Genomic DNA, 26,856 nt, shown 5'->3' with positions numbered 1-26,856 from the left:
AAAGTGTTTGACTGTGTGACAGGAACATTCATATATATCAGCTAACACACAGAGAGACAAACAACCAGTCACTCACACCTGCAGCCGATTTAGAGTCCCAAATTAACCTGCAGCCGGTTCAGTATGTGGAAGAAAACCCATGCAGGTATATGTAGAGAGCGTCCACACAGAAAGGCCCCGTCAGAGCTACATAATTTACAGCCATGGCCAAAAGTTTCGGCAGTGGCACGAATTTCGCATTTTACAAACTTTCCTGCTTCAGCTGCTTGTGATTGTTTTTACACATTTTCCATGGTAAGGTGAAGAAGAATTATAATACTTTCATAACTTTCAAAGATATTTATTGCCAAATACATCAAATATGCACGAACAGTCAATATTTACAGTGTTGACATTTTTTCTTTATAACTTCTGCAGATCGTTGTGGCGTGCTCTCCAAGCCACTTGGTTCATACTGCTCCTGGATTATTGGCAGAACTTGCTCTTGCAGAATCTTCTGGTACCATTCTTTATTCATGGCAGCGTTTTTTTGGGCAGAAATGTGAGTGACCCCAATCCCATGATGAGAAGCAACCCCACACACATGCATAGTGTCAGGATGTTTCACTGTTGACACAACACAGGACGCAGGGCATCGTTCTCCTTTTCTTCTCCGAACATCTGATCTCCCAGCAGTCGCAAAGTCTGAAGGGAGCTTCATCAGAACCAGTTTGGACCAGTTCTCTGCTGTCCAATCCTTGTACATTCTGCAGAATTTCAGTCTGTGCTTGATATCTTTCTTGGAGAGAAGCGGCGTCTTTGCTGCCCTCCTTGACACCAGACCATTGTCAAAAAGTCTTCACCTCACTGTGCATGCAGATGCACTCACGCCTGCTTGTTGCCACTCCTGAACAAGCTCTGTACTGGTGGCTACACAATGCTGTAGCTGATTCTGCAGCAGAAAGCAGTCCTGGCACTTGCTGGACAGTCTTGGACGTCCTGAAGCCTTCCTTACAGCAGTTGAACCTCTCCTGATGATCCGGTAAATAGTTCTTGCAGGTGCAATATTCTTAGCGTCACTTTCCTGGCATGTGAGGCCACTGATGAAAAGCAATGACGGCTGCAAAAGTGTCTTTGGAGGTAGCCATTGTTAAATAATGGCCAAAACTTTTGGCCATGACTGTACATCTTTGTGCTGAAAGTTAGCCCCTCAGACAACAGAACACAGACAGTAACTCTTTGTTTCAGAGTGCAGAGAAGGTCACATCTCATCCCTGATTGGTTGCTTCTTTCTGAAATGCAGATTTGTCACTGTATTAACGGCCGCCTTTGTGTTCTGACAAATGCTCTGGTCTTTGAGATAGAATGGACCTTTTTCCAGTGCAGTCACAGTCATTCATCACTGTTGGGACTGCTGTCATTTGATGCTCACTGATGTTATTATTTTATTGACTGTAGTATTTGTGTTGAGATCAGAAATGAGTTTTTTTCATCTGCTGCTAATGATGGGTGAATTTATCCATTTGCTGTGATGTATTGGAGAGAAAGAGAGAGAGTAGAAGTAATTTACAGCCGCTGTCCTGCAGTGCAGGTGGACCTTGGATTGGTTAATTGGAAAATGAACAGAGGGAAATGAAACAGGGTGAAAATCAAAGGATCTGTCTGCGCCTGTCAGCACCCAGACTGAATTATTACCCCGAAGGTGCAGATCCAAACCTGCGCCGTGACGAAAAAATTAAACCTATTCACCCATCTGTCTGAATACAATCGGCATTTCATAAATACAACTGATGGTGTGCTTCATAAAGTCAGTGCTTATTAATAAATTCTGCACAGCGTGGATTGATTTGAAGGTGTTGGATTTGAGTGAGGATGAACAAAAACAGAAGAGCTGTTCTCAAAATTGGAATAAAGACAATTTCTTTCCCTCATTTTTCAACAACCCAGTGAGATAAATGAGAAGCGCTCCTGGAGCTTTGTATTAAAAATCCTTGTCAATTCAGAAATTTGTGTTTGTTGTTAGTCATTTCACTTGGTATCAGTGGGAATTCATCAGCTATCATCTCATCAGCCTTCAGTCAACAACAGATGTTTCAGGGAAAAACCAAACCAAAAAAAAAATAATTCTTCCTTTTTTCTGATTTTGCTGTCCACAGAAGACCGATGCACGCTTTGTGATGTCACCATCGACGGTAAAAATGTAAATCGTTCGGTACACGTGTCTCACGTTTCACTCACGCCACTCTGCGTCCAATCAGGCGCAAAGCTGCAGCTGGTCCCGTCATAGCTTACAGAGCGGGATGTAAACACTATATTATACCACTATATAATATACTTAAAACTGAAGAGCTCGACCACTTCATTGAAATTATGCAATGACATCATTTAGTCAGCCAATAGCTACTTTTCTTATGGAGGAGTTGGCAACACTGGAGCATCTCTGAAGCACTGACACAAGCAGTGACTGAATGGAAGCTTCAGAGAGGCAGCAGCAGCCACACAGTGTAAGAATAACTGATTCTTAAACATGCTAAATGTTGGATCATTAGGCACAATGTTAACCAAACCAAACTGAACCAGATCCACCTCTCGTGGGTGGATCTATCCGGATTGGCACAAATGTGGCTCAGGTGTACACGCAAATGTGGCTCGCGAATCCAGCTAGCGACATGCTACTTCCGGTCCACGGGATGCGACACGGGACAAAAAACCGCACGACGCATGCGCACGCGCGGTCCTACCACGGCCTGAATGGACTCTGTATATTACGAGGCGCCACCTAGTGGTTTGGAGGACAGCAAACACGCTGGATGAAGCCAGATTGAGTGCGGACACAAGTGTGTGCTAGCCAGATTTGAAAATAGGTCTGAACGCATCCAGTTTAAAGGCTGTCTGGGCTCAATCCTACTCTAGCTGGAATGACTTTCTCCAGTGTGAACGGGCCCTTTGTTGCCTAGCAATGAACTGTTCCAGAAGTTCAGATTTTAAAGTTTACTCTTCAACTATTGGACTTTGTGGTGTCACTGTTTTATACAGTACTGGGACGTTTTAATATAAGACAGTCTTGTCACATATGTAGACCGGCTGGGATGCACTGATGCCTCCAGGAGCTGTGATGTGGTGGGTCTGAGGAGCTGCACTTTCTGGCGCCTCCTGATTGGGTTCATTTTCACAGCTCTTGCTTTCTCTCCCCACAGACACGTTTACCTGCAGTCAATACAGCTGAGATTACAAACCTGTTGCCAGCGTTTGTCATCCTGCTTTATTTCTGTTTTGTTTTGGCTACACGTCGTAGGACATGTTTTACATTCAGCTTGTTTACCTGCTGAGCTGTCAGCGACTCTCAGCTTTTCTTTTTCCACTCGCACACACTTCCTCTCCATCTGCGGGGAAAACACAGAGACAAAAGTGTTTTTCAGTCTCTCCCACACTGCTCAGACACAGAAACATGATTACATGTGAAAAGCAGCAAACATCTGACATTAAACTGCCTGCATACACGTAACGCATCCATTATCTACCTGTTTTTCTCATAATCCTATGAGATGCTGCTGCTCCACTTTAATCCAGTTATGTCTTGGCTGTTATTCTACACTGTGCATGAGGAATCAATAGTTTAAAGTCAATCCAAGGACTGAGACAGCTGAATGAGACTTTCCGTTTTTTTTAAAGTCTGCCTCCATTTATATGCTCAGACTGACAGTCGCATCCTTCCGTCGCCTTTTCTCAGGCACTGAACTTAATTTTGCCAACAGTGAAAAACTTTAAAGTTGGAACTTTTTTTTAAACATCTTTTACTTTATCTAGAGAGCGAAAATGTGCCTGAACCCTGACCTGGAATAGCTGGAGGGACACTGATTTAAGGTGAGACCAGCTTATCAGCTCCGGGACAGATAGCATTTGTCTTGTGGGATTAGGGGTGAAAGGGCCCGTGGCCCCACAGACACTTGTAATAAAACACGTCAGATTCAATCACCTCAGGTGGAGCGCTCCTTGCTTTGTCTCGACCACCTTCTATCGAATTATCGATCCTGCGGTGGCACCTTGTGATGCTTATTAACCCCACGGATTGCCTCACAACAAAGGAGGAAATGCCTCAAGAAGAAAGAAGAAGAAGATTCTGGAGCACTGAAGCATAAAAGCTGCCTCAACGTTCGATTCCTGGAGAAAATGTCAAACGATCCCAGAGCGTGACGTATAAACATGAAAAATTTAAAGTTACTGGTGTCTGACAAATTATCTCCAGTTAAAATGAGAGTGCGGCACGCTGTGAGGAAACATCTAATTCTGCCTTTCAGACAAACTCTAAACTCCAAAGGAAGCAGAAAATTACCTCTTCAAACATGCCCGTTCAGACAGAGGGGGGGGGGGGCTCTTCTCTGTGACCACCAGGGCTGAAATGAGTCCACTGATGGTGCTTTGAATAAAAACCTCCATCCGAATGCTTTACGTTTGTTTTTATGCTCTGTCACAGTAGAGTCTTAAACAGGGCAGATGGTGGAGGCAGCAGAAACCACACAGTATATGAACATTAGTGGAGAGTGGTGCCACAGCAACCCAGACCAAAAACAAAGGAAAACTTCAACTGTTGCTGTAAACTGCTGTAAAACTAAAAAGTAAAATGATTTTTTTCTCCTCCAGAAGAGCCTGGACGCTGCAGACAGTGACACATGTAGCTCTCAGTGTAAGTTCAGTCATGAAGACTCTATTTCACATCATCCACCTCTTATCTCTATCCGCTTCCGTCTTCACCATCCTCGCACTCCCTCTAGTGACCTCCCACATAGTCAGGTGTTTAATAGATGGCATCTCCCTCACCAATCAGCTGTCGTTCTGTCCCTCTCCTGCCCAATCATAGCGTAGCAAGAAATCCTGAAAAAAAAATCCTGATCGAATCCGGCAACCCTCCTCCACCCCAAGCATCTCCTGCTCTCCTGCTTCTACACCACCACCAGGTCTAGACCCAGGGGGGTCTTCTGATCAGTGGCCTCTCCGCTCGAGCTTTCCCCCCTTTCGGACGTGGTCCTCACGACGGGGTCTAGGCACATTCACAATTACTGTGTTAATAAATTCTTTCTCATTCAGTTCGCTGAGTCTCTCATGATTGAACTCCAGCTGTCCCTGCCTGGTACCAGGCAGCTCTGCACCTCCCCCTGGTCCCACACTCTTAAATGTGGAAGTGGGACTTTTGCTTGTGAATGACCTTGTGGCTCTGAGAGCAGACTGCATGCAAAGACTGGAGTTATGTGTTAAACTGCACCACATCGAGCCCTAATCTGTTTTCTGACTTCCTGGAAGTGTTTCCTTCGGTCGACGTAGACATCGTTTCCAGGGAATTTTTACACAGCGTACCTTGTAAACTACAAAGCAGCGAGCAGGTCAGATCAGGCAGGTAATAATTTGATCAGCCTGAGCCTGAAGCAGCTGTTCTACATGATGGCGTTCCCCCTGCGGCAAGAAGCAGCTCTTTCCTGTTATTCCTGGAGAGGAGGATTATACAGAGAGCACATCAAACACAGCAGCAGAGTGTGTGTGTGCTCTGGCTGCAGCTTCATTCAGCTTCCTGTATGGACGTCTATATGTCAGCTTTAGCATCAACAATAAAAGCTGTACCTTCCTGAAGTAGAAAGCTCTTTCTCGCTCTTTGTGTATTCTAAAGCCTTCACATCTGGCGGGAAATCACAACTTCCTGTGCCGCTCTGTGCGCCCCTCATGTCTCTGATTACCTGTGGGCATGCACTGAGGCAAACATGTCTATTTGGGAAAGGCAGAGCACTCAGAGGAACAGAGCTCAGTTTGTGCAGGTGAATTACAAGAGGAGGCTCTTCAGGCTCAGGCGGCCCTTTGAAGAACCTCTTTGGAGTGCGCTCTCATCAGTGGGAATGCATTGGCAGTCCGCAGGCATGAATCAACGCTCACACACAGGCGTAACAAGGCTTTTAGTCTGGAGTGTCTGATGTACTGTACAGCCCTGCGCGCTGTGCAGTCAAATGGACTCTGAAGGAGTGTTTTTCTCAGGCCGTGTTTGATTTTTACATTTTTGAAATGATGATTCTCAGTGGAGTGCTGCTCTGACATTTAAAATGTGAAATATTGGGCAGACTGGAGAAGAGTAAGCCTTTCTTATTTATGCCATAAATATGGCACAACATGACAGCGCTCTGAAGCTTTTTAGTGCGGTGAGGAAGAACGAGGAAACTTGTTAGAGGCATATCTGGGTCCGTGGAAACGATTATATTCAAAAACGAATGAACAATTTTTGATGGTTTTTATTTTTACATATGAAGCTTAGACTCCAAAATCTTAATAGCAACAGATAAGAAATGTATTAATATGTTTATGTATATTAATTAGTTTGATTGCCATTGCTAGGCTATTGTTCTTCACCCTATTTAGTTTGATTGCTGCAAGGCAACAATCAAACTCTTCTTCTTCTTATTATTCTTCCGTACATTGTTTGGCGCAGCGTATCTTCAGCATACATTGACCGATTTCAGCCATTCATCTATCAAAATGTTCATCTCACAGAGAACATTCCGGATCAACTTCAAGTTTTTTTCAGAAAATTATAATTTTTCAAATATTAAGCAATTTCTGTCATTTTTGACATTGAAGTCTATGAGAGAGCCCTTCAACGAGGGTCATCTGCCAAATGTATCTCCTCCTACAAATTTCAAGCTACAGACTCCATTTAGTCTTAAAACGCTTATTAGATGCTGCTCTATCAAACTTGTAATCAGAATTTTTTAATTCCGAATCGTTTCTGCGCGCCAGGCTCTCAAAGTTGGAGTGGTTTTTGAGGTCTCCTCTGCTGTTACCATGGTGACAGGCTGACACACAGAGGCATACAAAGCTCTGAATTGCTCTGATTCTCCAGCATTTAGAGCAATCCTTCACATCAGCATTCAAAGCAACGCTTCAGCTGCAGCAATTAAACTTGCATTTTCTTCAGGAAATGCTCTTTTCTAGTATACATTTATTTTGGCGTTGCTCATCATATATATCCACATTAACATCTTTGATGGATCTGTCCTCGCTGTATTCTCTCTGTAGATATGACACAGATAAACCACTTGATCCATGTCCTTGTTCTCCAGTGATGTTTACCCAAACATGTAAAACTGTGGTTTTCATAATGATTAACTGACTGTGTCAGTGTATTGAGCTAATCCAGGCAATGTTTCCTAACTCAACAGAGACAGGACTTCCCTCTCTGGTCCTGGAAATGTGTCAAATGTCCAATATCAAAGCCATAACTTCATCAGCGTTCTACCACCTAAAACATAACACCAGAGTCCAAGAAAAAACATCAACACAAGACCTAGAGAGACTCATCCATGCATTCACTTCCAGCACATCAGATTATTGTAACAGTCTGCTCACTGGGCTGTCGAAACCAGCTGTCAAAACCAGCTGTACAGCAGCCTCAGTGTATTTAGAAGGCAGCTGCTTGAGAGTCAGAACAGCTCAGCGACTCCATGTGACTCAAAGCTTAGTTAGAAATGGATCAAATCAAATGTCTAGAGTACGATCAGATGCTGTGCGGCTTATATCTCACATGTTTTCAGAAGTACATTCACCAAATATTTTCAGCCAATCAGATGAGTCTGTGCTGCTCATTTATTTATAGTCTGTCAATCACAAATCGCTGCTGTTTAGTTGGAAAACCCATTGTTCACACACAACTCTAGGGCTGAAAATGAAGCTGCAACATGCAAGCACCAAGTTCCTAAAATGGCCACTTGATGGCAAGCTTTAAAAAAATGAGTCAATCCCATAAACCTCCATGTTAAAATACCCAACGTCACAGCAGAAATTACAGCCTGGTAGAACAATGTAGGCCCATTGTAGTCCTAGTAGAAACTGTAGCAGTTGTGTTGGGTTGAGACTGGGTCACTGAAGGCTGCAGACTCATCATGAAAGCATGCAGCCCGCCTTCTCTCTCTGCAGGGTTAGGGTTAAGTACTCTCCTTATGTTTCCTTATGATAGAGCTTGACCTGCTGAGATAATGTTGGAGAACTTTCTGTCTGTGATGTCTGTTTTTGTTTCAAGCACCATTTCAACAAACTGAGCTGCAGAAGTTCAAATAAAAGACAAAAGAAGTTTTTCTAAGTTCAGGTTCAAACTTTGAATCCCAGGATGATGCTTTGTAGTCACTAAACAGAATCATATGACTGTTTGTCTTCTTCTGCTTTTTTTTTAAATATCTGCATTAACAAAACAAAAAACGTTTCCTCTGGAGGCTGTGTAAAATCAACAGTGAAATCTGAGAGCTACAGTCCAGCCTGGGGACTGAAATAAATGAAATTAAGAATCCGGCGCTGGCAGGAATGTTTTCCCCAGGTGCCCTCCTGACGGACACCTTGACAGCATCTCCCGAGAGTATAGAGTGTTATTCATTTGCCAAATCCACCTGGGAGGCCCCACTAATTGGAAATGATTACCCCTAGTTTTTCATTAAAGTCTGCGGTAAACACATATCTGCAGGTAATTTGATGCTGCTCACATCCACATCTGGTGCTGTGAGCAATTACTGACACGTGCACCTGGCGTCTCCATCCCACAGGTCACCAAAACAGTTTACGTGCTGGTGATGCATGGTGGTGTCAGTCAGTGCATCAGTCTTCAGAGTCCGGGGATAACACAGACCTCTGTGCATGCTAGCTGCTAGCAGATCCTCCTCCTGATAAAACTGCAGACTACATCTTTGCGGTGCTTTGTAGAAGCTGTGCTTCCTTTATTCATTCCTCCTCCCTTAAACAGTGCAGGCTCAGTGGAGCAGGAAGTCATGCTGTTTTAACGCTTTGCCACCAGAGGGTGCTGCACCTATATGTCTGTATTTATTAATTAATTGTTTATTCTTAAGTCATTTTTGGTGTTCCTTAGTGGGATGAAGAGAAGGATCCATCCATCCATCTTCCATTAACCCGCTTTGTCCCGCAGTGCAGGGTCAAGGGGGCTTTTTGGGTGAGAGGCGGTGTACACCCTGGACAGGACACCAGTCCATCGCAAGGCAACTCATTCATACTCACACGCACACCTACGGCCAATTTAGAGTCACCAATTAACATAGCACGTCACATTTAGAATGCGGGAGGAAGCTGGAGAAATCCCACACAGGCACAGGGAGAACGTTCAAACTCCACATAGAAAAGCCCTAAACCTATCTTCAATGTGTATTGGACAATAAGATCTACACTGGTGTCTCTAACCCTAACCCTAGGTGTAACCCTAACCCTAGCTGTAACCCTAGGTGTAACCTTAACCCTAGGTGTAACCCTAACTGTAGTTGTAACCCTAACCTAACCCTAACCCAAGGTGTAACCCTAACTCTAACCCTAAAAGACGACACCACCAGTGTGAGTAATACTTCACCCTGTATAAAATGGCCACAGCTGTGGGATGTTTAAATACTGTAACTACACTCAACAAAAATATAAACGCAACACTTTTGTTTTTGCTCCCATGTTTCATGAGATGGACTTGAAGATCTAAACTTCATTCCAGATACGCAATATTACCATTCCTCTCAAACATTGTTCACAAATCTGTCTAAATGTGTGATAGTGAGCACTTCTGCTTTGCTGAGATAATCCATCCCACCTCACAGGTGTGCCACATCAAGATGCTGATCTGACATCATGATTAGTGCACAGGTGTACCTCAAACTGCCCACAATAAAAGGCCACCCTGAAATGTGCAGTTTTGTCTCACAGCAAAATGCCACAGATGCCACAAGCATTGAGGGAGCGTGCAATTGGCATGCTGACAGCAGGAATGTCAACCAGATCTGTTGCTCGTGCATTGAATGTTCATTTCTCCACCATAAGCCGTCTCCAAAGGCGTTTCAGAGAATATGGCAGTACATCCAACCGGCCTCACAACCGCAGACCAAGAGTAACCACACCAGCCCAGGACCTCCACATCCAGCAGGTTCACCTCCGAGATCGTCTGAGACCAGCCACTCAGACAGCTGCTGAAACAATTGGTTTGCATAACCAAACAATTTCTGCACAAACTGTCAGAAACCATCTCAGGGAAGCTCAACTGCATGCTCGTCGTCCTCATCGGGGTCTTAACCTGACTCCAGATCATCGCCGTAACAGACTTGAGTGGGCAAATGCTCACATTCGATGGCGTCTAGCACGTTGGAGAGGTGTTCTCTTCACGGATGAATCTCGGTTTACATTGTTCAGGGCAGATGGCAGACAGCGTGTGTGGCGTCGTGTGGGTGAGCGCTTTGCTGATGTCAATGTTGTGGATCGAGTGGCCCATGGTGGTGGTGGGGTCATGGTATGGGCAGGCATCTGTTATGGACGAAGAACACAGGTGCATTTTATTGATGGCATTTTGAATGCACAGAGAAACCGTGATGAGATCCTGAGGCCCATTGTTGTGCCATACATCCATGAACATCACCTCATGTTTCAGCAAGATAATGCACGGCCCCATGTTGCAAGGATCTGTACACAATTCTTGGAAGCTGAAAATGTCCCAGTTCTTGCATGGCCAGCATACTCACCGGACATGTCACCCATTGAACATGTTTGGGATGTGCTTGACCGGCGTATACGACAGCGTGCACCAGTTCCCACTAATATCCAGCAACTTCGCACAGCCATTGAAGAGGAGTGGACCAACATTCCACAGGCCACAATAGACAATCTGATAAACTCTATGCGAAGAAGATGTGTTGCACTGCATGAGGCAAATGGTGGTCACACCAGATACTGACTGGTCCCCAGTCCCCAGACCGCCAATAAAGCAGAAACAAAATGCACATTTCAGGGTGGCCTTTTATTGTGGGCAGTTTGAGGTACACCTGTGCACTAATCATGATGTCAGATCAGCATCTTGATGTGGCACACCTGTGAGGTGGGATGGATTATCTCAGCAAAGCAGAAGTGCTCACTATCACACATTTAGACAGATTTGTGAACAATGTTTGAGAGGAATGGTAATATTGTGTATCTGGAATGAAGTTTAGATCTTCAAGTCCATCTCATGAAACATGGGAGCAAAAACAAAAGTGTTGCGTTTATATTTTTGTTGAGTGTATCTATATAGATATATATATGTGTGCATGCATGTTTTGACATGCTTTAAAGAATCTGGTTTTTTAGTTCTACCATGACATATCTTCCTGTGACAACCTCCACAGAGAGTCTTCCTGTCGATACCGCTCAACCAGTCCAGAACTTCACCAGTTTTGGACACTGAAAATAATTGTTTTTAAAACTTTAATATTTTCATTTTGAATTAGTGAACATTGAAAAATAAAAAGTGAAAAAATAAGATCCTTGAATTTAGTGGCAAACATATCACAAACATAATTTTGGTGTTTAAAAACTCAGTGTTCAAAATTCAAATTTTTTGATATTAAAAATGACTGTGCTTGAAATTCAAAGGCTTTTAAATGTCAGACAGATTTGCTTCTATAGCTCACGCTCCACCTCAGACCGGTCCGTCCTCACCTGGAAAACCCAACATGTGTTTAATATTTCAGTCCTTGAAAACAGAACGTGTGTGTGTGTGTGTGTGTGTATGTATTTCTGGCTGCATCACCTCAGTGGAAGCCAAACATGGCGACCGTAGAGCTTGCGGTGTTAGGGGGACCAAAGGTCCACTCTGCTGCCGTAATGGGATGTCGTCTGTATTAAAACCGTAATGACGTGGTGTATGGGGGAGGTATTATCCATGTGTTAGCATGTGTCGACTCAGGGCGATGGCAGTGGGTGACATCACTGATTGTTTATTCACATTTATTCCCACAGGGGACGTGGGACTATATTTTTGCGTGGTGGAAGTTGTGGCCCCTGTCCGTCCTTCCATGTTCACATGTGGACATTATCTACCCTGATTATATCAGGAGATGTGTTAGTATACTGGCACAGGAGAAAAGGGGAAATATTCAGAACCACACAATGGATCTGTTTTAACTCAAAGAATTCTTTGACAGCTGCTGTAATACACACAAATTTAAATGTGTGTATCTATGTTTTTGTCTCCTTAGTGACTCATTAATTTTCCGTCTCTTATGGATTTGACTCTTCTGTGGCGCTTCTGTCAGACGCCTGGAACTTTCCAGTCATTTCTGGCCGGCTGTATGATCAGTAGCAGCTCTGTTAATCAAAAGGAACCTCAGAGGACCCGAGAAAAGAATCTGTTACGCCTCAGTGTTGCTTTAAAATCCATGAAAATTGATGAGGGCTGCGCGGCGTCCCAGCGCCTGGAGAAGAGCTACTTTTAATGATAACACAAATACTGATATGCACACTGATATGAGACCTGTGTTAAAGAGTAAAGGAACAGAAAAAAAACATCCATCTTTACGCGGTCATGCAGCTAAAACGATTATTCCAGGTCACAAGTTCAAACAGCTACTGTCGTTCTTTGCCTGCAGCCGCTGGTCGGCTCGCTCCTTCTCTTTATTCTCTTTAACTTTTCATTCCTCTCCACCTTCATCGGCATCGTCTGCCTCACAGGGAGGTGACACAGGGAGGTTTAATGGATATAAACAGCCTCTTACAAACAGCCTCAGAAGAAGCTGTGGGGGAAGAGAAGCGTTGTAAAAAGACGTTTCTTTCCAAAGCAGAGACGAGTGGATAAACAAAAGGCACCTGGATTGCAGGAGCAGCTCTTAGAACACAATTACTTAAAAAAAAGGTGCTGAAGAAATGCGTCCTGCACGGCCGCTGACTAAACCAACAACCATGTAAACGCAACAGCCTGTGGCATAAACACTACCCCAGATAATGAGATAAACAGTGTTTATACATTTATCCTCCTCCACACCGACAGGCATGTAAATATAAAAAGAAACTGCCACCAGTTGTGGCTTCAACAGTTTCTGAGAAGAAAAAAAGGATAAACAAAATGTTGAACAATACCGTTGTCCTGTTTTAACACTAGTCTAGCAGTCATCAGTCAATTCAGGAAAGTCAATCCAGCTAGAGTAGGATTGAATCCAGATAGCCTTTAAACTGGATACATTCAGACCTATTTTCAAATCTGGCCATCACACACGCTCAATCCAGCTTAACCAGGCTTCTTTGTTGTCCTCCAAACCACTAGGTGGCGCCTCGAAAAATTCAGTGTGCATGCGTTCTTTAATTTTTTCCAGTTCAAAGAGCAGTTTATTCCTTTGTAGCCCTGTCGAAAATAAACTCGGGGCAAAGCTGTTGTAGTTCGATGGTTGTTTACATACGGCTTTTGTACGCGACCCGGACACTGTGCCAGTGAACCGGAAGTATGATGTCACTAGCGAGATTTGCTAGCCACACCTGCGTTCAGACCTGAGCCAGATGTAAGCCAATCTGGCTAGATCCACCTCCGAGAGGTGGATTGAAATCAATCTGGATATATCCGGATTCGCGTTGTTCAGACTCAGAAAAAAAAACTATGCAGATATATCCAGATACGGCCTGAATCCCGCTCTAGCCGGATGGATTTCCTGCATGTGAACGGGGTCTAAGTAATCACCTTTTACAAGTCAGATAAATCTGAAGGTGCTTTACAACAGATCAATGTTAAAATATAGACTGATTAGACGGGTTTTAAGCTGTAAAAAGTTCCTCCTGTCACATCCTCTCGGAGACACTCAGACGATCAGCAGTTTGGAGCATGAACAGATGTTATTGTCTTTGTTTTTGCTGAAAACTGACAGGTAACCTGTGTAAGGACTTTACATTAGCTCCTCTTATAGGACTAACAACTGTATCTGAGTCATTGTGCACTGTAGAGGAGCTGGAAGGAGGTTTAAAACCACATCTGATCCTTGTGGCACCCTACAGGCAAGCTCACAGTGTTTGGAGGAGTGGTCATCTGTGGCTTTACAAAAAAAAATCTATCATGAAGAGGGTATGAGGAAAAAACTGCTAAAACAGTCTCAGACAGGCCAGCGGGCTCACATCATCCCTCTTAAAGAACCTCCACAGTGTCAGAGGGAGCACTCGGGTCAGGCAGCACCAGAACTAAAGGTGTGCTGTGCTGTCGTGCAGCACACTGATGCTTTATTTGTTCAAATTGGGGTCTTGGACCTCCAGAAATTTTTCCACAGCAGCAGTGACATCAAAAGTGCTGCGAGCACCTTCTCCACCTCACACAGCTCTGCACCGTGTGGACAGAGCAGCTGCCGGACGGGTCTTGTTGACAGAAATCCCACAAAAGTTACAGCATAATAAAACATGATAAACCTGCAGAGGCCTGAAGAAAGAACAGAATGATATTTCTTCTTCTTCTACCACTTAATGTCACATTTACAGCATTTTCTCCTCTCACAGCGATTGATTGTGCTTTAAGGCAGAATGTCAGGCCTTGAAGTGAAAACGTAGAGCGAGAACGGAGGAAAATATTCACTTGACACGACTGGCAAATTCCAGACTGACGTTCGCTTCAGAAGGCGACAGACTAAATGTTAAAAATCTGCTTTAAAATACATACAGGAAGTATAACATCAAGGCCGATAATCTCCTCACAAAAGTCTCTAATTGTTCTGGATCGTGACTGTCATCCTCCACCGCTCGCCTCGCCGACTTTTCTCGTCTTCCTCCTCTGTTTGAACTCCTTCTGTCTGCCTCACATAAAAAAACAAGCGCCGTTATTAGCACTGCTGCTCCCACATGCCATGAATCTGCTGTAATTGAGACCTTGATCATCCCACACAAGACGATGCATGGATGGAAGACAGAAAGAGAGAGAGGGAGAGAGAGAGGGAGACAAGGTCCAATTAGCATCTCTGCAGCAGCCCGACTCCCGGGAGTACCAGGTGGTCCCAGGGATCTAATTTGGAGAAGACTCTGAGAACTCAAAACTTATCTCAGTCGGTTTATTGCAGAAGGACGGTCTGGCAGAAGAACGGTTTCCACATATTATTCATGCACTGAATACCTGCTCCTGCCAATCATCGCAGTTATTACTATTCCGGTGCAGTCCCGGCGAGCTGCCAGAAGAATGCCAGAATTTTTCTTTATTGATTTTCTGTCTTTTTAACTGCTGTGTGCATTTTCCTCTTGCATTTTTATGTGGAAAAAAGGAGGTCTTCTCACTGCTGCATCAGCCTGAAGAGAGGATATTCATACTGCAGTTAACTAAGAAATAACAATCTGTAATTCAAATAACTTTAAATTTAGTGAGCACATGTCACAGTGTCAGATGTTTTGGCTGAAAATTCATAATAAAGTTTTTGTGCTTTAAAAAACAGTGAAGTTCATCTTGAACTTCTGTGTTGGCCGACCTGAATCCGTCTCTCTGTCTCTGTCTTGTATCGTCTTATAAATTAGTCCAACACCATGGTAACCTAGCTTAACCGCACATTTAAGACCTACACATGCTAAGCTAACTTTTTCCAGGTGCAGATAGAGATTCTAGCTCTCATCTATCACCTTCTACAAAATCTTGCTTGTGCCAGCTGCTAATAAACACCATCCTCTTCATATTGTACAGTAGTCAGGGTTAAGGTGCATCACTGCCCCCTATAGACTATAGACTTATAAAATTATTAATTGACTTATTAAATTAAGATCTTAGCCCCTGAGTCCACCTAACTCCTGGTCTAAAGTTCAAGAAGCACAGGTGGAGCTTGGACGGCGTATTATCCTGTCTTATCAATCAAAATGGCCTTAATTCAACTTTAACTAACTTATCCATAAAGTTATGCATGTAATAATCATTAAATTATAGCAGGCTGATTTATGATTTATGAAGACTCACTTTTAGAGCCAGACATCAAGTGGCCATTTTAGGAACTGCAGCTTCCCTGTCCTGTGTTGCTAACAATCATTTCTGGCTGATGGCAGCCATTAGTTGCTGGTACTTTACTGCCACATAATGTGCAGTGATGTCATTATTTTTGCAGTAAATACTGCAAACATAGAGAAGATTGAAGCGAGGCGTCTGGACTTGTGGAGTTTTCTAGAAGACGTTTCGCTGCTCATCCAAGCAGCTTCATCAGTTCTAACTGTTTGGTGGGGAAACATGGTTTATATGTGGTTACAGACCTATGTGGGTGGGTCTGGGTAAAACTTTAAAAAACTTACAAACAATAGCACTAAATGTTTCCATACTTACCTGTGATGTTCTGGCTGACTGGGCCAGGTATGTCTAACGACTGGCTAACGACTATGAAACTGCCGGAGGGGGACTTCAATCTTCTCTACGTATGATGACCTGGATGACTGAGAATCTTCATCAACATACTGCAAACATCCTTACCGTAACTATGACAAAGTAGTGCAGTACAAACTGTACACATTTTGTATTTGGACTGTTAGCTCCTTTTCTTGTTTATTACATTAGCACTTCATTATTTAAGGTCATATTATCCCTGCTACAGTAAATCATTCACGAAGAACATCAGTGAAGCCGTGAAAGAAACCTCCTACAACTACCCCAGCACAGCGTTGATATTTTTAGCACCCCTTCAGCTGCACTAATAAAAAAAAAATTCCCCTCTGGCAAGCGCAAGTGTCTCCTTTCATCAAATAAACTGAAAGGGATTTATCCCATTGGAAATGACGTGCGAGTCACTTTCAGTCTTTAGATCATCTCACTTTGTAGCAGAAGTTGAATAAGTGGTGTGTTGCTTCAGATCAAAGCCTGAGGTCCTGCCTCACCTCACATCGGCAGCTCTTTCTGCTCTCTGTCACGCCGCCTCACTCCTTTTCTAATCTCTAGACTTTCTTCTGACCTTCACAACTTCTTGTGCTTGATGAGATCTTCTGTTCTCTTCTGTTCAGATAAAACATTCACATCCACCGTGCTCTGCACCTGAAGCGGACCTCTCAGACCAATGTAGATGTTAAAAACAATAGCAAAGCCTCTCTCCTGGTCTGTCCTCTGATTGGCTAAAAAATGAAGAAAAATAGGAGAAACACAGTTCCAGCTTTCTCCCATAACCCCTAAAATCCCTGACCTACTAAAGTGGGCCAATCTGAAGTCCATAATAAACAGGAAATAGGATTATACCAGTGCAGGACTGCATGCTAAGCTAAATCTCTCCTTTCAGTGGCTCTTTCTCTGCAGTGAGTTACATGAGAAGCTTGCGGGTCCCCAGTGGAAGACATGGAGCTCTTTCAGTCTGATGCACAGCAAGCAGAGCAGCTCTGAGCTGCAAGGAGGAGGAGGGTGAAGGGGCTGCCTTCTTCATCCTCTTCATCATCATCATCCTCTGTGCTGCTGGACATGGCTGACAGGATCAGGAGGAGGAAGAGGAGGAGGAGGAGGGAGGGGGTGTCCCCTGGGTCAGACCAGGATCTCTGCTGCTCTTTACTGAGCTTGTTCAGTTGTTTGATATCACTACAGTGAACCTAACTAATGTGATGACCTAATTTTACACTGCACTGATGCACTGAAGCAGGCGTGTTTGTCAGGACTGGAGCTTACAAACGAATTCTTCACCTAATTGTTGTACAGCAGGAAACTAACTGAATGTCATAGCAATATTCTAAAGCAAGAAATCACGTGTTCCAGGTTATTTCTTTTGAAGCTATTGTTGGATAATAGGCATGTTTCCACAGCAGGAACTCAGAGCTGGTGTGAGTGTGTACAGTAGGTGGCCTTATTGAACGCTTCTATTGTAGTGTGAACATCCACCGGGCTTGTTTATCGACCACAAGAACTCACAGGAACTCTTTCAGGGACGTTTTTGGAGGTGCTTTTCTTTGTCTGTGTTTTTAGTTTGTAAGTAGTTATTGTGTTTCTCTGCAAAAAACCTTCAATGGCGTATTTCGACCAGGACCTTCATCCATGTTTCCACTGCTGGAAGCCTCACTTAGGAACTGTTTTGCTACATGCCACATGCTACATTAATTAGGGGTTCCTGTGGTGAAAAAAAAGTGTTCTGGTCGCTCCACATCCACAAACTGTCACCACAAACTGAGAAAATCGAATCTGGCTCGGGCCCTTGAAGCCACCTGGGATGTATGAATAAATGATCTTCTCTCCAGGCAGTCTTTCACTTCGTCCTTTTGTATCTGGAGTTTGAAACTCGCCCGTTGGGCCACAGGATGACTGTGACTCTTTCAGAACCTCCTCCTGAGTCAGCAGAAGCGTCACACTGTGTCCCTGTCGACTTGCCTTTCCCGCCGGCGCTGCCAGCCACCAGATTTTAACAAGCAGGCTGAGACAAGTTTGGATGTGGTTTGGGACCATTTACCCTCCTGGTGCTTTACACAACTAGGTCAGTGAGCTAAAGACTGCTGGAGCTCCTTCAGCAGATGTGGAGTGCACATGCTCCGTGGGGACAAAGGTCTGACTGCAAGACAACAAACCCCTCAGTCAGGTCGTATCTGTTCCTGCTGTGAAAGAGAGAGAGGAGTACAAATTAGAATTGACTGATTTACTTCCTGAGGAGCAGACGTTTGGGAGGATTATGCAACTGTGTCCCTGTAATTTGATTAATGCCAGCAGGCCAGCCGTGCTCACATTTCAGTTTCACTTCATAGACGCCATCAAAAGGACATTTTCTGTTCGTTCTGGCTGGACAGTTTTAGTTTGTAGGCCATAACTGAGCTGTCACTGCAAACTCTAGCTTTACATTACAGCAGCACTTACCAGACGTATTACCTGTTATTCATCACGTCCCAACAGAGCGGCTCAGCTGAGAGATTGTTTTTCCTGCGTCGAGTTTGAAAGTGCTGATCAAAGCAGCAGCCACAGTTTTCACTGAATTAAACAGAGAAAACAACAACTTGTCAGCGTCCACAGCAGGAGCTCTTTATTGATTTTCATGGCTCATGTTTCAGCCTCATTACTCGCGACTGCTACAGTAAACCCGAACCAAACAGCGGGAACTTCAGAGGAGACGCTGCCGCCAACGTAAAGGTGCCAAAGGACAGCACCAAATCCCAAACTTAATAGAGAGCCAATCAGTTTCAATTACAGAGGATCCATTCAGCAGCGTGGAGCTGCTGCAGTGGAAGCCACCACAGTGGCAGGAGAGCTGCCCATTGACGCCCACTCACAATATGTTAGCGTGCCATTTTTACACAGAGTGGTGGGGTGAGAGACGAGACAGCAGATAAAATGCCAACAGAAGCTGTCAAGGACCAGAGCCAAGTGAGATGCTGAAGTCACACAGTCTCTGTGTGTCTCTGGCACATTCAGAGTTTTTGGCTCGCTGCTCTTTGTTTAATTTGAAAACGACGGCCGATTATAAAGTAAAAGGAAGAAAATCAGATAAGACAGAACTCAGTCACAGTCTCCACACAAATCCAGCCTGTTAGGCTTGAGGATATGTGTTTGTGTTTTCGACAGCATTTGGTTCTGACCAATCAGTGTCCTGTGAGGAGGTACAGGCAGTTCCCAGGGATGGTTCTAATGATGGTAAGGGGCGAACGCTCACCTTTTATGAAGGTATTTACATCACAGAGACAGCATAAAAACAGATTTAAGTACAAAAGACACTATAAAAAAATCCATCTGCCTGTGGGACAGCAAAAATGGCTGCCAACAGGTGACAAACATGGAGCTTCTGTCCAGATAAACAGATACTGTTAACATGTTAAATAAAAAACCAGACAGGATCCCCTTATTTCCAGCTCTTATGAAGCACGGTGACCAAAACCTGCAGCACTAAAAGTTTTTGTTTTGCTTTGTTAGACACATATATGAGACGAGCTGAAGGATCTGAGGCTTTCTGCTGCAAGGCCGCACAGCACTTTATAAACCACTCAAAGGATTTCCAACAGCAAACCTCTGCAAAGACTTAAAACACTTTCTGAAAACATGAAGTGCCCAGAAGGACTGTGTGACGGCAGATAGAAAATGCACATAAATGCTCTCCTGCTCTTTTTTTTCTGTACCTTGACATGGTGCAGCAGCAGTTCTGTCACCTTTGTCCCCATAAAACCACTTCAATACACACCACAAAGAAATGAGTCATGTCCTCGGCTGCTGTATGAATATATATATGCAGGTAAACGCACTGGTCCACTGCTGTTTTCAGACGTTCGGACATTGTCTCATGTCCTCCTCTGTGAGCCAGGATAGTGACCACCGAGGGTGAAAATATTTTCAATTTTTAACTCTGCATAAACTAAAATAATACATTTAAGTACAGAGATATGTCATTTTGGACACAGCCAGTCTCCAGGGTTTGAACACTCATTTGAAGAACACCCAGCAGTAAATAAAATGACTGAAAACAACACAAAAAAACAGCTGCTGCTTTGTTTCTAATCCTTTCCATCCTTTTTGGAAGGTTTAAAACAGCTTCATCACCCTGAATTTCATGTGTTCCTGCACACACGCTCGGTCTGTCTGCTTAAACTTTAACGAGTGGTATTACCTGCAGCAATCTTATCAGGAGGAGAATCAATCACGCCGGTACTAAGCTATTCAAGCCAAGGCCAGACCTGGAAAGAAGACCCAAAGTTTGCTTTTAAAGCGCCAACACACAGTTATGGTGAAACAGGCTTCACAGCTGAGTCTCACATTGTCTGATTAAAAGATGACACCATGAAGGAGAAGCCGTTTTTTTTTTACTCTGGGTGAAGCTTGGCTCCTCAGGGAGGTATGGACAGCTTAATGAGCTGCCGACAGCCTGTTAAGCTGTCAAACACTTGCAGTTCCTCTAGTGGCCACTTGAGAGCTTTCTCCAAAAGTTACTCATGCTCCACCTCCTTGCCCGTATTTGGATTAGCAGACTGTCAGATGCTGCAACTGGTCCAGGACTGGACTTCAAAGGTCAAATCCTTCAGAGGCCGTATCCTGTAAACTGTCTGACATAGGTTTTAAACCTGAAAGAGGCTGCTCTGGGTTGGGGTTGAGTTGCTGCCTCAAGTGGATCGGTTCAGGTAGGAAGGAGTAAGATCGACAGGTGGAACTGTGTTCCTACACTCACCTATAGCCGTGAGGTGTGGGGAGTGACCAAAAAAATGATTGCGGCTGAAATGAGCTTCCTTTGCTGGACGGCTGGTCTCTCCCTTAAAGACGGGGAGGAGCTCAGTCATCTGGGAGGAGCTTGATAGGAGTCAGTGGAGTTGTGCCCTTGGTGCAGCACCTTAGATGTTGGGGCAGTCCATAGACAGGATCTACTGATGTAGCATCTGTTTAAGGTGATCTAGAACTGGTCCTGAGCCAGACACCTGCTCTTCAGGAAACAAAGTCCTGATGTCATGGAGGTTTGAGACATATCCTTTTATAAACAGCCGATAGAGAAGTTTAAACTGGTCCTGGACCTGGTCTTGGATGAGGACCAAAGTGATATTTCTTCTGCATTACTTTTCCATTATAATCAAGCTGTGCAGCGTGTTGTCTGTAAACCGGGCAGTTAAACGTCTGTGCAGCCACAGCTGAACTGCACTCTACATGGGCCCAGATGGCTTCACATAACACCATTCAACAGCAGGTGTGAAAGCACCTTCCGTCTGCGCTGACGAGGATCAGAACAGTCAGCCTCACAAAGAAAACACGTCTGCTCATTGAACAGTGATGGTATCTGTTCTGCTTCCACTCGCATGCCGCCTTATTGATTCACAGACTGCTGTCTTTTTTTTTAGAAGATTATAGCTTTGTTTTGAAAATAGGACAATCCTCCCCTCACAAAAACCTTCACAACCAGCAGGTTGGCTTAAAAATAAGGATTCTACGTGAGTGTGTGCATCAGCTGAGGGTTGGAGAGGATCCAGAGCTCAACAAAAACCCAGCAGACCACTTTTTCTTCCCAGTGTCCTGCTGTCAGTCAGGATTCAGGAACCCTGCGGTGAGGCTTGTTTGGAGCTCTTGAATAAACCTCGGTGAAAGTCCGGGAGCAGCAGAATAATAAAAGGAAAGGATGATACATTTCCACCGCTAAACCCCAGAGCTCTGTGTTGCTTTGCAGACCTCTCCTCCTCCTCCTCCTCTGAAACTTTTATTCTCTGCCTTTTCCTCTCCTCCCATGTTTTGTCTTCAGTTTCTGGGGTTCTGCCTGCTCTCGGAGCCCCTCTGGCTTCCAGTTATGAGTCATTTATTCTCTAATCTCTCCGTCCAGGAGCTGCCTTGGTCAGGCTCCATGTGGCAGAGAGTTGAGGTGGCAGCTGGCCCTTCATCTGAACACAGAGCTCAGCTAGGTTGCACACACACACACACACACACACACACACAAACTTACATCTGAATGCAAACACACACAGCAATAATTATTAAGAAAAGGTTCTGCGCCGCTCAGGTTAAAGTTTCATTTCTTTTGTTCACGGTTTGTAAATGCTTTCACGTGAAAAACACAAAGACTGGAGACACTCAAATACTTCCACACAAGGTCAACCCTGCAGGAAAACAAGGGAAGACGAAGACAGTCAGTGAAGCGCTCTCAGTGCTCCCTGTTTCCAAGGTGATGTGAATCAATTCAGTTTGTCCACTGACACACTCAGCACCATGGACAGCTACACAGCAGCCCCAGTCAAATTCATTGACAGTAAAAACTATGGACAGAGCTTCCGTGACGTCACCTCGGAGGCTCGGTGGGAGGCTCCGCCCACCGCCATGTTGGCAGCGTCACGTCCGCCAAAACTCCAAATATGGACAAAGAGATGGAGCAGGAACGGAGTTTAGGGGGGCGGACGATCGTAGAAGCAGGAAACTCACGCTGTGATACAGCAACCGAATATAATTAAGTCCCAATACAATTAAAACGAGTGAGTTTTAAAAAAATTCACCCCCCCCCCCCCCCCCCCCGGTACAACTGACACTAGAAGAGAACTGATCATCTGAGACCAGAATGGTTTTGTACCAGGCTGTAAACATGTTCATTTCTGCAGTGAAGTCGGCCATTTTAACATGGTAGTCTATGGGAAATGAGTCGCTGCTGGAGCCAGCCCCCAGTGGTTGCGGGGTGAACTACAAGTTCTGACACTTCTGCATGGGCTTCAGGTCTGAGCCCCGGAGGCTGCCGCTTGGTCAAGTTCAGCACCACGGACAGCTACACAGCAAAGCTCCCTGTTACCTCCAGAGCGCCTCCTATGGGAACATCTCTGTATAGGAGAGGCCATACACATCTAAATCACCAGCTGTTCAATGAATACTTAGCAGGTGATTGGATGGACCAGCTGTTAGTATCCACCTCATTTCCCCTTTATGAGCCGGGTCCTGCTGAAGCTTTCTCCCTGTTAAAATGGAGGTTTTCCTGTCACTGTTTGCCTTCCACTGCTCGCTCAGGGGGTCAGGCTTAGACATGACATTGAATTGTCACATCTTGCTCATGTCCTCATAGACTGTGGCTGTCCTAAAACACGCCCACAGCTGCCATGACTACCTCTAAAGGTCAAGTAACAACCTGGACTTGCATGAGTTTAGGATCTGAAAATGTTTGGACAGTCCAGCTGCTGCCGCATGTACAGATAATGTGTTAATGGTTTGCAGATATTCTCTAGCTCCCAGGACCGTTTGTCTGCCTCATAATGAGCATAAATCACAAACAAGTTATTTATTACAATAAATACAGAGCATACAAAATCAGAATCTGACCTGAAAAAACCTCGGGTAACATTTGAATAGGGGCTTGTTTGTCCGCCTTCCTTTTCAAAAAAATAAAATTGAAAAACACGTGTCCTATTACTGAAGGTCGATCATCTTGTACTTTTGCTCTGTGGTGCATTATGCAGCCCACGTGTGTTCATCATGATTGTTATTCTATTGAAGGTGACTCTCATTATCCTCCCTCTGGGATAATAAACACACAACATCAACTAACAACATGTCCCTGTACAAAGAGCCAAATCAGAAGACAAATTAAGTTTTTTACCACAAATAATTATTTGAGTCACCGAGTCGTTCTGATTCATACAGAAGCTTCTGAGATTCATTTCTGTCTTCAAACTGCACGGTATATAAACATGGAGCTTATTAAGGATCGTTGTGTTTATTGGAGTAATTTGTCTGTTTAGCCCTATATTTACAGAAAAGATGGAGGCTTATTTTAAACAGCAGCAGCAGCGGTGATAATAGGCGGCCTGGCTCATCCAGCCTGCTGCTGTGTTCGGGCCTGACCAACAGCTGCGAGGGTACAGAAACACAATGGAAAACACAGAATCCTTAATAACCATAATGACTGTCCTCGCTCTGGACAGCAGCTTATGCATCAATTTGAGAAGCGGCTGGCACACTGACCCGAACAACAGAGCCCGCGCTGTGTGGCTGAAATGATGGCGGCGCTGCAGCTGCAGGATTAGCTGCTCCGTCACCTCTGAGGCCAGGCTGCCTAAATATAGACAGAATGAATCTGCAGGAACATAAACACTTATTTTAAACAGCTAAAGCTGAATAAAAGTCCTCCACGGATTCAGAAACAAAACATCAGTGCAGACGTTTTCATAGAAACAACGAAACTCCACCTTTACATCCTACATGATCCTTATCATAAGACCTTACACTGACAGGTGATAAATCTGAAGTCCCTATAATAGTAGAATGGTGTAATCAACGCAACACAAAAGAAAAAATCAACACTGAAAAAGGGCTGTGAGGTTCCCACTACAGAAAAACACCCAGAATTCACACAGTGAGAAACACGGCGGCTCACACGCTGCGCTCTGTTCCAGCCGCTGGCTTTGGTGGGTTTTTTTTCTGGGATATTTTACATTACATTAGAAAATCAAATAAAAAAAGATTTTCTGACAGAATATTTGAAATATTGACAAAAATGTGGATTATTTCTGATTGAATTTTTTGTCTGAATAATTGTAAAAGTCACAATTTTCATAGTAAATTTGTAGATTTGTGAAAAAGAACACACAAATTTATAACTAAAAAAATCAGACACTGAATTTAAAAATACAAAAAACACAGATGGCAACTCCACCAGCTGCACAAGTAAAATCAGAATGCTGTAAAATGGCTCGTGACATCACTATTAGTTACATAAAGTTATCCATCCATCCTCTGAACCCGCGTCGTCCTGAAGTGCAGGGTCACAGGGGGCCGGAGCCTGTCCCAGATATCTACAGGGGAGACCAGGTACACTCTGGTCAGGTCTCCAGTCCATCACAGGGCGACATAAAGTTATTATAATTCAAATCATGTAAAAATGGAACTTTACAGTTCTCTGCTGTAACACAAGGTTTCTGAAGATACAATTTACTGATGTTCCCTAAATGCCTCACATCCAGGATATCTGTAGATGGCTGCCATGATGGCAACAATCCAACCAGACAACACATCAACACACACACACAGAGACACACAGAGACACACACACACACACACACACACACACACACACATCACCACACAGACACACACACACACACAGACACACACACACACACATCACCACACAGACACACACACACACAGACACACACAGACACACACAGACACACACACACACACAGACACACAGAGACACATCACCACACAGACACACACACACACACACACACACAGACACACAGAGACACACACACACACAGACACTCACACACACACAGACACACACACACACACACACACACACACAGACACACACACACACAGACACACACACACAGAGACACACACACACACACAGACACAGACACACACAGACACACACACACACACAGACACACACAGACACACACACACACACACACACATTGTGAGAAACGTTCTCATTTTCAGTTAGCAGCCGCCAGTTTTTCGGGTTTTGTTGGTCTGACACTGATGTTCGGAAACATCTGTTATTTTTCCCTTTTTAATCAGTTTCCTCTCTCTGTGACATTTAGAGGCAGAAACCCATCATGATATCATTTTCAGGCATCTGTTGGTATTCCTCTTTGATTTCTCTCTCTCTCCACACACACACAAACACACACACACAGGCTGCCATTGTGAATCCAGAGCACAGCATGGCAATCCGTTAATTACACAGCTCCCAAAGTTCAGTGTTTCTGAGGCCATAACTACAAAGGAAAGAATGAAATGTATAAATAATGAATCCAGCATTCTCTGTGATTAAAGCTGAATATCAAACCAATCAGACAGTCGTTGCAGCCGCTATCTGATTATCATTCTCTGACTTTTTTTTCCCCGATGCTCACTTTCATGCAGCACCAGGGGAAAAAAAAAGGACGAGCATGAAATATTTGTTATTCATGAGTTCATTTTATTCAGATTTCCCTCTGTGTGATAGTTCATATCTCAGTCTAATGTGGTTTCATGCAGACGAACGTCTCCGGCGAGACCCCGTGGTTGGTTTTGTCTGAGACGACTTTGAACTGTTTGCACAGAAAAGTGTAAAAACTCTGACTCACAAGGTCGCACACACACACACAGCGTCAGATGTGGGCCTGACACTTGACTCTGATGAATAATATATCGCAGCTCAATTTAAAACACTTTCTGTTTGCACTGCTCTGGCCTCAGTCCTCCCACAGCACACACCTCCTCTTTATCTGCAACAACAAAATGTATTTCCAGCGGATCAATACTTGACTTGAGGCGATGGCTTCCTTCCATTCCTTCCCTCGTCCTCACCGCCTGCTCCTCCTCCTCCTCTTCCTCCATGAATGTAAAAATAATTATTCAAGCTGATCTTTATGAATCTGAATGATGTGAGCAAATAATAATAATAAATGATCTATCGTTCACTCTTTAGCTCCTCCTGATGGTCGGCACCTTGATCCTCCGAGGAGTCAGGGGGTTAAATCAAGCTCCATGGCTACAGTCAGGGAGCTGAACAGTAACAGTCTGAGTCAGAGTGTGATCCACTTCAGATGAAGGAACCATGACGGAAAACCAACAAAAGTCCAAGAGTCAGACCAAATCCTGCAGGTGTGGAGGCTCCTCCTCATCTAGCTCCTCAAACACACATAACACTGTAGCTGCTACAGACAGCTCTACATCAGGTGTGAAAGGCTTCATCCTGCAGGTTCCAGTCGGTCATGGACATCACTAGGGTTGACAGATAGGAAGGGGCT

The sequence above is a fragment of the Parambassis ranga genome, chromosome 14, assembly GCF_900634625.1.
Source record: "Parambassis ranga chromosome 14, fParRan2.1, whole genome shotgun sequence".
Lineage (NCBI taxonomy): Eukaryota > Metazoa > Chordata > Actinopteri > Ambassidae > Parambassis > Parambassis ranga.
This window is presented reverse-complemented; position numbering follows the sequence as displayed.